Here is a 12847-nt window from a genome sequence, read left to right as displayed (position 1 = left end):
TAGAGAAATCCTATTATTTATCGGCGAGAGGTGACCAAGTCAAAACGGAGTTGCAACAAACCACAAGATTCATCAGTGGAAAACATGTGACCCCTATGGGAACGGTGAGCCAACTCAAGACTTCTAAAGTGGAGGTACAATCTCTCATGACTGACCAGGCCTTTGTTAAACAATCTGAGGAAACGGGAGACATATATGCAGTAGTTGAAGAGAAAAAATATGTGGAGCCTGTGAATATCCTAAAGGATTTGGAACCAGTATCGCAGGAGTTCAAGGGGGTTGTGCTCGATGAACTCCCTAATAAATTACCTCCCATACGAGATATGCAAAATTACATTGATCCCATTGCAGGGGTAAGTCCGCCTAATTGCCCACATTATCAGAAAAAATATGAAATCTTGAAGACAGATGTGAAGGAATTAATCGATATTAGTCAAGTCAAGGAAAGCATAAGTATATGTATCGTATCGGCTCAAAAGCTTAATGCCAAGTACAAAAAAAAGTCTAATGAACATCGGCGTCAGAAGTTATCTCAGACTCATGTGCCAAGTCTCTTGCGTAACTCGAGGACGAGTTTTTTTCAAGTGGAGGGGTCTGATGTAGAACCTGTCACAGACACGTTCCTAGCATGGTTGAGCCAAAAGAAGATGAACCGTGAATTGACTATAACTTTTGATCCGGGTATCGTTATGGGGCGCACAACCTATCAATCTTTACTGAAATGGGCCATCCGAGGTGAACCGACCCACAAAGTGGGTCGCATCTATCCGTTTCGTCAAAAAAGGCGCGCTTTCAGTTCAAAAACGAATTTTTAAGAAAATTTTACTATTTTTAGTAATTCCGATTTTTTAAATATTTTTAGAGCTTTAGATTTTCTTTCCTTTTAGAAATAACTTTTAGTTATATTAGGACTCTTCTAGAGAAAGTTTATTTACAATTTTTATTTTTAGAAATTAGGCCTTAGAAGAGTTTTATTAGAATTAGGATTTTCATTAAAGTTAGAATTTTGCTATTTTTGGTAATTACGAATTTTATTTTATTTTTTTATTAGAGTTAGGATTTTTATTAGAGTTAGGATTTTTATTAGAGTTAGAATTTTTATTAGAATTTTGCTACTTCTAAGTTCCTAGAGTTAGAATTTTATTAGAGTTAGAATTTTATTAGAATTTTTATTAGAGTTAGAATTTTTATTAGAATTTTATTAGAGTTCGAATTTTTATTAGAATTTTTATTAGAGTTAGAATTTTTATTAGAATTTTTAGAGTTAGAATTTTTATTCGAGTTAGAATTTTTATTAGAGTTAGGATTTTTATTGAAGTTAGAATTTTTAGAATTTTGCTACTTCGAAGTTCCTAGAAGAGTCCTAAAAATAAAAATTGCAAATAAACTTTCTCTAGAAGAGTCCTAGTATAACTAAAAGTTATTTCTAAAAGGAAAGAAAATCTAAAACTCTAAAAATATTTAAAAAATCAGAATTACTAAAAATAGTAAAATTTTCCTAAAAATTCATTTTTGAGCTGAAAGCGTGCCTTTTCTGACGAAACGGACAGATGCGACCCACTTTGTGGGTCGGTTCACCTCGGATGGCCCATTTCAGTAAAGATTGATAGGTTGTGCGCCCCGTAACGATACCCGGATCAAAAGTTATAGTCAATTCACGGTCCATCTTCTTTTGGCTCAACCATGCTAGGAACGTGTCTGTGACAGGTTCTACATTACTGATGCACTCCTCATTCTCTTCCATGCCACTGGAGACAGCACTGCACTTGAAGGGAAGAATTGGTTCGTCAGAGTGGATGAATCTGCGTCGAAGCAGCACAATGGTTATGACTGCGGCATATTCGTAATGAAATTCATCGACATTTTGTGTTGCGGTCTCACCTTGGCGGGAACAGATATGCAAAAATTTACCACCGATTGGAGAAAGTCAATAGCATATGATTGCTTCTCTCTAGTCCGTAGATGATATTTGTCCAGGGCATGGGAGGAATTTTGGAAAGATTTGTATTATACGGAGTATTAATTTCATTGTTGAATATATTTTGTACATTGTTGTCCCGCTCATGTACCATTTCATGTTATATATATTGTATTATATACATCGTTGAATATTCATTGTATGAGATTTAGAATAATCTTGGAGTGCAGAAAATTTTCATGTTTGTGCATTTCAGTCCGAGTTCATTCTCTAATCACGATGGCCTTGGGAGAGTTGATCCGAGGGATGGGTTGACTGCAAAAGGGTCAATTAAAACTATATTTGTTGGTTCTGAAATCATTATGCTAGCCAGCAAGACTTATTTTCTGCATATTTGCCAGAAGTACATGGGTGGATATCTAGCATACTATGTAATTTTTGTGAATGATGAAATGAACTTTATACTTTGGCCCGCTCAATTTCCAATTTGGCCCGCTCAATTTCTAGTTTGCAAAGCTCAATTTCCAGTTTGTCCCGCTCAATTTTCAATTTGGCCCGCTTAATTTTGGTTTTTGGAGATGTGTGTTTCTTCTTCTTCTTCTTCTTCTTTTTTTTAGTTATTATTTTAATTTATTTTAATTTTGTTTTATTTTATTTATATAGTAGTGTGGGTTTTCAATCAAAATGTTTGTTGAGAATTCAGCACAGATACTGTTTTTAGTCAATTTTCTGCAGTAAACTAGTTGCTGGTGGACAGTTTTTTTTTTTCCCTTTCCTTCCGAATCTCTACTTTCGAATGTGAACTTAATTTGAGTAGTTTGAAGTTGAATGTGGGGGAGTACAATATTTGAATTAAGTGTTTTCGGAGTTGGCAACGCAAAGAAACCCATCAGAGGATCTTCCATGTCTATGCTTCTCATATGCATAACCATCACTGGGGAATGCAACTAAATGTATGATCAACTTAGTACCTTATGAATTTTCTTTTAATAATGTGGTTGAGTTTGTTACACCATTTTTTTGTGCCTCTCATGGTGCCATTTTTTTAACCTCTTGTATTAATTATATGATTTTCTCACATAATGGTAGGTTTAGTTGGACTGTCAACGGCAAAATATCTCGCGGATGCAGGACATCAGCCCATATTGTTGGAGGCAAGAGATGTTCTGGGTGGAAAGGTTTATTTTCTGCTTTTTTTTTTTTTTTTTTATAAAAATCTCAGGAATATTGTTTTTATTTGTGATAAATTTAATTCCTTTCTTGACTTTGATTTCTAGTCAGCTCATTATTATGATTCTTTCCTTTCTAGATTCTTGTATATGAATTGGGGAAAATTTAGTAACTTCCTGACCTGAAGAGAAAAGGATTCATGTAGCTGAGCCCAATTAGCTGAGAGAAGGCTTAGATCATGATGATGGGCTGAAAGAGAAAAGATCTTTTTCATTGCTTTTTTCATAGGCCATATGAACTGGTGGCAAGGTCCTTCTCATTAAACAATTGAAATAACCGTAATAGATAACTACTTCAGAACACTAAAGTGATGATTGCATATGGCCCTTCAAAACCTTGATGCCACTGTGTTGGGTGTTTTAGAAGGGGTAGGTCTCTGGGGTTCATAATGCTAAAGGTTGTGGTCCATGGGATTTTATTTTTTTTACAACAGTTCTTGCATAGAATTTGACCAATTTTATTGAAACTGTGTGCATCAGATTAGTGAAATCCTGTAATGTCTTCGAATCTAAGCCAGTATGATTTCTGTCTGTCCATATTGTTGTTTCTATGGCCGGGGTACAAGGATTTGATTGCAATGCCATTGTTTAGGCTTACCCAAACTCCCTTTACCATTTACTTCACTCCGTCTCTTCAACTGTTAGGTTTTACTTGCATTTACAGAGAAAATAATATTAATAAAAGCAAGATGAGTTCAAAACCCAATTCCTGTAGTTGCATTCAAATTGCATATAGTTTGTTGTTGCATGATGCCAAAAACTAAAGAAATCAAAACAAATTGTTCATCACATCAAAATCCATGGAAATGGAAGTATATATCAAAAGAACAATCCCCAAGGAATAACAAGGCGAAGCTTATTATGATAGTCTACGGAAAATACCATATCCTGATGAGTGCATTGGTCCAATTTTCAACTTGGGTGATCTTTGGTGTGGCCCACCATTCACACACCTCGGATGTTCTTCACAAGTGACATGTTGACAGAAAAGAAAGTGTCGTCTGTAAAATTTCACATAGAACGTTGTATCTGAATGAGTTTCACCTTGAAGGTAAAAACAACAACATCAAATCAAAGTCATTGTGTTGCGCTACCTTTAGGGAAAGAAAAAAAATGCTAGTTAAGCCATTGGAATGTTGTCTATCTAATGAAGGACTTGGTCCCATGGCTGGCTAGTGAAAGATCAGGACATGATTTAAGGTCCAATTTGAGGCTCACGTATCCAATCAAATTCCATTGATTGGACTTGGTCCCACATATCCAATTGACAGCCTTATTGCTGGGTTTATGCAAACAACCATAGTATGAGAGGTTTTCATACAGCCGTACACATATCCAAGCCCATGTGGTCGTAGATAAAGGAAGTAGCTGAGTGGGTTTTTGGAGTCAGGAAGTTGGTTTCTCTTATTAAATTTGCTTTCCTTCATGATGGATGGATTAGTTTGAGGGCCGATAGGATTTACTTTTTATATATATGTGTTAGAGAAAAATGTAAGTAGAATAAAATTCTCCATGTAAAAGGAAAAAAAAATATTTAGGAATACGGTTATAACTACGGTTATAATCCGTAGCCATAGATCGGCGAACCTGACAACGAGTTGGGGTAGAATCGCGGAATCCGCGATTGATCACCGATCAGGACAGTGACTTGCGGTGGAATCGCAGTATTCGCGATTAATCGCCGAGCTGCGGATTATATATGGCGACAGATTAAAACCGTAGCGATAGCCGTATCCATTTTTTTTACATGGAGAAATTTATTCCACCTACACGTATTTATATAAATATGTATATATAAGCATATACATAAAAAATTTATCTCTTTTTTCTTCATTTCTTTCTTTAATCATATAACAAGAATATCTTCTAAACCAAAATTAGTTACTTGACGTATCATATATGATTTTATGGCTGAAAGTTGGGCAGGTTCAACCCGACCAACATGTGATCGACCCGATATTAGGTTGGGCTTGGATAGGATGTTATGGGAGTTGCTCTTGTGGTTGGGTCATACAAACACCAACCCGATAAAACTTGAGTTGGGCTCGGGTTGAGGTCTCGGGTTGCCTGACCCAACACGAACCCGACTAATATATAAGTTCCTTATAAAGTAATTTATAATTGAGTGCAGATCATTTGTGTTGAAGGCAAAGGAAATTTCAATGTCGACTGCTTTTAATGGTCCACATCATTTTCGATGAGTCATCTCACATGTACACTCCTACATGTCAATATCACATTTGGGGACAATATATACATTGACTTCTCATTCCAAAGTGAAATGAGAAACGGAATCGCCGGGATTGATCATGAAATGCATAGAAATGACCTTGAAAATCTTTGAACTGGGGGTTATTTTAAAAATCCAAACATGATGGGACCTTGAAAATCTTGAAATTTTGGATAAGAAACAAAAAATCAGAACATGATGGGACCCACGACAAGAACACATCATTATGGGTTATTGTGCTAAGCTCATAATGAAATGGTCAAACTGGAAATTGACCGGGCAAACATGGAAATGAGCGGGACAAATTGGAAATTGAGCTGGCTAAACTGAAAATTGAGCAGGACAAACTGGAAATTGAGTGGGCCAAACTAGAAATTAAGTGGGACAAACTGGAAATTGAGCTGGCCAAACTGAAAATTGAGCGGGACAAACTGGAAATTGGGCAGGCGAAACTGGAAATTGAGCGGGCGAAACTAGAAATTGAGCAGGCAAACATGAAAATGAGTGGGATAAACTAGAATTTTAGCGGACCAAATTGAAAATTGAGTGGGACAAACTGGAAATTGAGTGGGATAAACTGGAAATTGAGCGGGCCAAACTGAAATTGAGCGGGATAAATTGGAAATTGAGCGGGCCAAACTGAAAATTGAGCAGGCCAAACTGGAAATTGAGCGGGATAAACTGGAAATTGAGCAGGCCAAACTGAAAATTGAGCGGGACAAACTGGAAATTGAGCGGGCGAAACTGAAAAATGAGCGGGCAAACATGGAAATGAGCGGGACAAACTAGAATTTCAGGGGGCCAAATTGAAAATTGAGCGGGACAAATTGGAAATTGAGCGGGCCAAACTGGAAATTGAGCGGGACAAACTAGAAATTGAGCGGGCCAAACTGAAAATTGAGCGAGACAAATTGGAAATTGAGCGGGCCAAACTGGAAATTGAGCGGGATAAACTGGAAATTGAGCGGGCCAAACTGGATTGTGAAGTTTACCGTATGCTTGATTCCAGGAGAAAGTACTGCCCAACATTTATGAATCTTAGAATTCTCGCATCTCGATTATTTTTTCACGAGTACTAAGGTTTATAAGAATTGTCTCGTATTTCTGAAATTATTTTTCACACACTTTGTTCGGGACTAGCAAAATGCTGGTTGGGGGTTGTGTTGAGGGTCAAATATTGCATTTTAGACCCCATTTATTACCTGAATTTACGAACATGATACTGTTTAACGACCTATTTTAATCGTGTTTGTGCTGCAAGGTGAATTTACAGGCGTGGACTGAAAAATGATACTAAAAGCATGGATTTAATGCTCCAAAATCACCAAGGCAAGGGACGGACCCCAGGGGACCAAGATCGAAGAATTTACATGGCAGAGATCCGAGAAAATCACGCCACTCACGTTAAACAGGCCTAAAAATCGTCCAGAATTCAAGATCACAAGGTTTCCACCATCTGTTTGGCTCAAAACTTTATATATGGCCTGAGGACCCTAAATTAACCGTACACATCGAATTTTAGCCATTGGATCCTTGTAAAAGTGGCCCAATGGATAAATCAGCCTATACATATCTGATCTGGGGCCCACTTGATATTTGGATATACTTCAATTTTGGTCTCAACCCCTTAAATCAGATGAGTAAGGAGATGGATGGTGCAGATATCTCACACTACATCACTGTGGACCCCACCTCGGGTAGTGTGTATACGAGCACATGTATACCAGATGTGCACCAGATCGCTCAAGCCGGTCAAACTCGGTTTGACCGAGTCTTCTTCACAAAAAGGGGAACATCAGTTTCCTTTTCCAGCGTTCGCATGGACATTTACGAGTGATCATCGTGGGCTACCATTGTGGTCCAGATGATGAATCTGGACCGTCCAGTAGATTCCCACGACCCATATTACTAAGTTCTAGGTGACGAAATTTGAAGAAATAAAAATGATGAGATCCCAGCCGCTCAAACGAAAGACGGACGGTAGCTTTACAGATTCCGTGGGCCGCATCAAAGGATGGCCAAAAATACCCTTTCCCAATTGAAATTTCGATTAGAATTCAGTGGACTGTGTGGATTTATCAACACGACATCGAAAAGGGCCCCACCAGCGTCACAGTGGACGGTTGCACAGGCTCTGTTGCGCACTGCGAGAACCGATCATTGTAGGGTTGTTTTACAGTCGAGAAGACAGTCGGTCCATCCATCTGGACCGTCCAAACTAGTCTCAAGGTGTGGCCGACCAGGCTTAAGAAGACCGAATGGCTCAGATCTGCCGTTCGGGTTCTTCCACAGCGCCAAAACGCGGATTGAGGCGGGCGCAAGTTGTTTGCTGCGAAAGGAGTACAGCTGGCTATCTTTTGATGCACGCCAGAACACCTCTCCACCACCTGAATTACCTATAAGAAAGAGAGAACGTGAGAGTAGAGGAGGTAGACAGAGAGAGTAGAGTTTGTCATATTTTCTTTCTTTTTCTTTTTATTTTATTTTATTTTATTTTGTTTTGTTCAAGGGATCCAGCCCATTTATGTTGGGCTGAACCTCTTAGCTAGGGCTAAGAGGTGAACCTTGTGGTGATGAGAACGATTCTGTGGCTTTGATTTATGTTAAACTGAATTGATGTTGATTTAGTTTGGTTAATAGGAATGCTTTCAGTTTTTAATGGTTTGTTGTGACTTAAATTACAATAGATCTGCGATAGCTTTGAGCATGTTCTTAGCATTATAGGGTTTATGAATTTGGGAACCCTATTGTTCACCATCGTCTCCTGGGCATAGTTGGATGACGGAATCCTTCCTACCATTCATATATCTCTCAAATTGGCTGTGGCTTGGTTTAATTCTATTGTTTATCTTATCTCATGGGCATGGTTTGGTGATGGAATCCATTCTAATTTACACCCGTCTGATCTCTTGAAAACTAGATTAAATGAAGTTCAGAATTGATTTTCAGGTTATATCTTTCAACTGGATGAAGATGGGACTCGAAGTCCAGTTGAATTCATGAATCGATCGTAGATCTCCCTGATCTCCACAAGTGGATCCTCTAAATCCCTAGTTTCCTACCTTTGAATTTTATAAATTTTAGTTTCCTATTTCACAATTATTCTCTCATATTCACTTGATTTAGATTACATCTTAGTCTAGTTCTAGTTCTATTTAATTTCAAATTACATACAAGTTTCAGTCCCTTGGGATTCGACCTCGGTCTCACTGAGTTTATTACTACATCACAACCCTATACTTGGGGAGTGAATACTAAGTTGCTAAAAAGTTCATTGGAGGTCAAGTTCAAAGAACATTCTTGTTTAGTCTAATATACATCATAGCAGTTTGTTTGTTCTCCCATAATTCCTAAATTTAGTTCGAAGTTCAAACGATCATTCTAAAAGTTTTTAATGGGGACATAGGTTTTGTTCTTAGGTTTTATGGTTATGCACGCAATCTCCTAGAGAACTTAAAATATTGAGTCTCTATCTTCTCAAATGTCATAATTCCAAAGTGATTCCAACCAAGTTTGAATTGCAATTCTAATGATTTCAAGGGAATCTAAGTTTCATTTCTACATTTAAACAACTAAATCTGAAATTTCCTAAGGGTCCTAAACTTTTACGTCTCTAGGTTCGCAATTTTCCTTCTTCTGAGGGAATTCTATATAGGTTCAATAAGCTATTCTAGTAACTGGAGCAGCATGTGGCTTACATTGAGCACCCAGTAAAGCTCATATGTCATGGGTGGATGTTTTGCATCATGACATCATGGTACCCACATACATCCCTTAAATTTTGGCCAGATTGCTCTTTAAATTGTACATATTATCAAATCATGATATTAAACATCAACACATAAATTTAACATGGATTCTTATAACTCCTCTAAGCTCAAATGACGGCCCACAAACATGTCATATCAATCTCAAGTATGGTTAAGCAATTTGGAATATTTAAAAGTTCATTCAACGTTCAACAAATATTCCGCATTGTATGGTTTATAAGACAAAATAAAATGTAATTTGACGGTTCATGTCATATCTATTAGAAATATACCTATATTTAAGCAATCAGAAATGTACCATAAGGGGATACAAGGCTAAATTCTCTACACATGGTTAATTAGAATTAGAGTAATAGTAATTTAAGCATTACATCATATACGTTAATACTAAATATCAAGCACTTGATAAATTTCAGCGAGCTTCGGATAAAATGGAATAAACCTCAACTAAAATTAAGTGCGGCAAACATGAAAATGATTAAGGCAAACATGAAAATTCAGCGACGCAACCTATAAATTGATTGAGGCAAACTAGAAATTCAGCGATGCAACCTATAAATTGAACGAGACAAACTAGATATTCAACGAGGGAAAAGCCAAAGTTCACCGAGACAGGCTAAAAATTGGGCGAGGCAAACTAGAAATTGAATGAGGGAAAAATGAAATCGATCGAGGGAATTTCGAATTTGAGCGACGCAAAATAAATAATTGAGCAAGGGAAGCCTAGAAATTTAGCGATGCAACCTAGATTTTGAACGAGGCAAACTAGAAATTCAGCGAGGGAAGAGGGAAAATTGAGCGAGGTAAAGTTTATATTGAGCAAGGCAAACTGACATTTGAGCGAGGAAAGCTGAAATTGAGCATGGCAAACTAAAAATTGAGCGTGGCAAACTAGAAATTGAGCAACGCAAACATGAAATTGAGTGAGACAAGAATGAAATTTATCGAGGCAAACATGAAATTTATCAATGCAAACATTAAATTGAGCGAGCCTAGCATGAGATTGAGCTGGGCAAACATTAAATTGAGCAATTCTACCATGAAATTGAGTTGGGCGAACATTGAATTGAGCAAGCTTAGCATGAAATTGAGTTGGGCAAACATTGAATTGAGCGAGCTTACCATGAAATTGAGCTGGGTAAACATTGAATTGAGCTAGCGTAGCATTAAATTGAGCTGGGCAAACATGAAATTGAGCGACCCTAACATCAAATTGAGTGAGCCCTAAAATGAAATTGAGTGAGCTTCAAATGGAATTAAATGAGTTTCACATGATTTTGAACGATCAATGCATAAAAATGACTAAGCCTAACGAAATAAATTGAAAGAGCCTGACATGAAAGTCCTCGAACTTCACATAAAATTCGACGAGTAGTCAATCAATTGTCGTTGACTTCCGCTCGTCTCAATTTTCGTGAGTTCTTTCTTCAAATTAAAGTGTGCAATGGCTAAGTTTGACCAAGCACCTTTGCTGAATTACAAGCCGAATTTCCATAGGTATTTAGTTAATCGTTGTTCAATACTACAGAGGAAAGTATCTATAAACCACACTAGGGTTTATTTTTAATCTCTGTACCTTCAACGACCGTAGCCTCACTCAATGCAAGTTGAGGACGGATGCTTTCAAGTGAGGGATTAATTTGAACCTTTTCGAAGATTGGAGGTGCAACCACTTTGGAGGATTCCACGTAACCCTCACCAAGATGGAAAATGCCAAATGTAGAATGATAATACGGAGATGATAAAGTTTGAATTTTAGTAAGGAAAATGATAAGAAAAACGTCCGTGCGTCGGTTTTTCGTTGCAACGGAACGTAGGGATGTGTTCTGAAAAAAAGCGCATGTGTTTTCTGTTAAAGGGAGAGGAAAAGCAACGGCAGTAAATAGGAGGGGTAGTTTCGTCCTCAAATTCGCTGTCCGCACGTGCTAGTCTAAGTTGGTAACTTAAGTTTGTATTCCTTCGTAAAAACCGCTAGGTAAAAGGTTTTGTCTACGGTGGTCATTTTCTCTAGTTTCTACGAGGGGCTGGACTTTTGTGTTATGCTGGGGTACACGTCGATCATGTAGGGGTGCACATGGTTGGGTTCGGTCCGGTTCCAGGGTGAAACTGGAATCTAACCGTTCCCAATAAAAATTAGAATCGGAACCGAAAACTGAATTGGAATGGGACCATAAAAAACCGGTTCGAAATCACGATTTTGGGCTTTTTATAATCCAGCCCAATTGCATGGTTTTTTATTTTTTATTTTTACAATCCGGCCCAAACTAATGGAAATTTTTACAGCGAGTAGTCCTGTCCTGGTTTGTTTTTATGACCATTTCATGTTTTCAAAATGATTTTACTGCTAATGACTATTCATGTTGTGATTCATTTGATGAGTAGTACAGTTCTTATGTTTTAAAAAAATAAAATTTAAATATTTATTAACAAAGGGCTCTGGTTCTAAATTCGGATCTAGGGTTCGGTTCTACCGTCCGGTTCAGTTATACATAACTCGAAACTGAGAATGGAACCAAATTAACTGGCTCTTTAATTTTCGGAGCCGGAACTGAAACTGGTGCACTTCAAAACTGGACCAAACCGTGTGGCTTGGTCCGGTTTATGAGTTCTACCAGTTCTGTGTAAACCCCTGGTAACTGAGAAGTGGTGTCTGCCCGTTTGAAATATGGAACCTGGTTTGGTCATATGAACGGCTGAAATGACATCTATTGGACAATCCTGGCCGTTCGAGCAGAGGGGTCTTTTATGTGGAATTTATATTGTGGAGTCTTGCTTAACTTTGATTCTAATAATCTGGTTTTGTAGGCCCACTGATCATATGGTTCAAGATCTTAATACAACAGGGAGTTGCATAAACCACTGTATTTTTAGAAAACATCTCCCACTTTAAAATTGTAGGGTCATCACTGGCGGGCCCGTTAGGTTGTGGTCCCGAACCATTTATGGGATGGGCTGGTTGCTGGTTTCAGGCGTGATCCATCTTGTGCTGGTCCTGAGGTGGGCCTGAGATTAGGGCTGTTAAAGGGAAGGGCTTGGGTGCGAGTCAATGCCCAAGAAGATCCAAAATACTCTTCATTAACATCTTTCCCTTCTTCTTCTTCCTTACTCTCTCTCCATCTCTGGGGTTTTTTTTTTTCCCAAGGACTGAGATCAGAAAGAAGAGAAAACAGAGTGGAGAAGGAATGAATGTCCTTTACCTGTTACATACTACCAGCCTCGGCCGCATGGGTTGATTTTATGGTTGGATACTCCGCTTCTCCTTCTATTCTCTGGTTGTTTTTTTTTTTTTTTTTGTACGACAGTTTGAAGAGAGATTGGGAACTAACCCATAGAGACGGACGCAGTTAGCTGATTGACTCTGGCAATAGCGACTCGCTGCGAACGGTGCTACGTACCATGATGTACCCATAAAGCTGGGCGGGTTGCTTCGGTTCAGTGCCTAGCTTATAAAGTTCCCGTGCGTTGCTGGTAACCCAACTTAACCTCGGGTTGCGAATTCTCAACCCAAGTCCAACCTAAGCGGGATTGGTCATGTTGGCCGGGTTAGTCAGATAAATACATGCTAATATTTTCATTATTACATTAATTTATTATATTTTTAATACATATCTTATTTTTTATACCCATGATTTTATTAATTACATGTGTAGTTATTTATCATAAAAAAAACTTTAATTTTTCTAAACAAACAAGCTAAAAT

The 12847-nt window shown here is 37.9% G+C and overlaps 1 protein-coding gene across 1 annotated transcript in view; it reads right to left on the bottom strand.

Moving 5' to 3' along the window:
- LOC131232941 (uncharacterized) overlaps positions 1 to 12499 on the bottom strand; it is a 34004-nt gene extending 21505 nt beyond the window's left edge. Inside the window, exon 1 of the mRNA XM_058229484.1 lies at positions 12345 to 12499. The gene's annotated coding sequence lies outside the window, so the exon portion shown is untranslated. The remainder of the gene's footprint in view (positions 1 to 12344) is intronic.
- Positions 12500 to 12847: the final 348 nt, after the last annotated feature.

The sequence above is a fragment of the Magnolia sinica genome, chromosome 18, assembly GCF_029962835.1.
Source record: "Magnolia sinica isolate HGM2019 chromosome 18, MsV1, whole genome shotgun sequence".
Lineage (NCBI taxonomy): Eukaryota > Viridiplantae > Streptophyta > Magnoliopsida > Magnoliales > Magnoliaceae > Magnolia > Magnolia sinica.
This window is presented reverse-complemented; position numbering and strand designations above follow the sequence as displayed.